This window comes from Anneissia japonica, unplaced genomic scaffold (assembly GCF_011630105.1).
Source record: "Anneissia japonica isolate Jap-2015-1 unplaced genomic scaffold, ASM1163010v1 scaffold640_len1575945_cov177, whole genome shotgun sequence".
Classification (NCBI taxonomy): Eukaryota; Metazoa; Echinodermata; class Crinoidea; order Comatulida; family Comatulidae; genus Anneissia; species Anneissia japonica.
Window position 1 is genome coordinate 912,445 of NW_022684376.1, and position 1,453 is coordinate 913,897.

The window sequence follows — 1,453 nt, forward strand, 5'->3', positions numbered from 1 at the left end:
TTACAAATTACACAACTCTAACATCGATTAAAATATAAGCCGTCGCAAAATTGTTGCAGCTTCCAGGGGCTTCAACCCCAGTCTTCTCGGATAAGGACTTAAAATATAGGTCCAGTGTATACATCTGGCTCGTGTGCACTTTAAACCCCCCACTGCATCTTTTTAGAAGAGTAGGGAGTTACCTCGACGTTATGGTTCATTTCAGCCCCTGTCGTGGAATGATATGAACATGTATCTACTATAAGCGCCTCTTTACGGCTGCTAGGTAGTCACGAACCACGCCCATACGCAATGACGCTGCAAGTTATGGGTTATTCTCCTACGTTTACCTTCACCCTTATCCTGTTTAACTATCATGCAAGGGTTCAAGGAGCAGAGCAAATTAAAATCCGACACTGGCAGGGTTTGAACCGGGGTCTACGGCACAAGAAGCAGGAACATTGCTTCGCAGCCAAACACTCAGCATTAATTGGGCAAAAAAATCAACCCTTGACCACAGTCGGAAAAAATCGTGCCACAAAACCTGACCTGAAACAATCAAGGTTCTACTTTTTTACCTCCTTGAAGTACAATTTAGTGTTGATGTTGGCTTTTTACCATATTATGAGGATCTTTCATTGATTTGCCAATTTTAAGGTTTACACATACAGTATTATTTATTGCATTTACATACTTGGCAAAGCCTCTTCATTTCAATTTTCAAATTGAAAATCTAACACACAAAGTAAGCAATTCACACATTGTTCATGAACAGACAGCGAACATTTCGGACCAGACGACCCAGCAGTAGAGTTATTGCGCCAAAAATTTGATCAAGTATATATATATATATATTTTTAATTAATAAGAATAAATCTGACATCAACATCACATACTGGTTGAAAATGATGTGTGAGGATGTGCAAGGCCGGGCACTCACCATGTGTCATACGACCCCCGTACGACTAATCCAATTCTGCTCTTTGCGAGCGCTAATTGACACAACACCGTGTGCTTATTGTTGGTGTTGGTGGCAGCTTGAATAAATAGTTGCTGAAAACGATTTGTTGCGCATGCATCGGGGGTGTTGCATCCCCCATAGAATTGTCGGCTGACAACCGTCGGACACAGTGGGTTCCCAGCTTAACACCATTTTACTTGGTCAGAAGACATGATTTTTAAAATCCTAAATATTTATAGTATCTTTGGTTTTACCAACATCTTGATTTAATGCCAAATTCAATCTTTAGTATTTTTTTTTCAATAATCTTTCTTAATTTTGAAATCAAAATCCACATTTATAACTACCACCTAAAAATGGTATCAAAGTTAATTATGGTACCTTCTCCACAAATGCAATACTTATTTTGTACCTATACAGTATGGCATATTACTGTATTTATTTGAATGAACGCTCTGGGCATTTATTTTTCTTCGAATACCCCCCCCCCCCATTTTAAATGAAACTAACGGA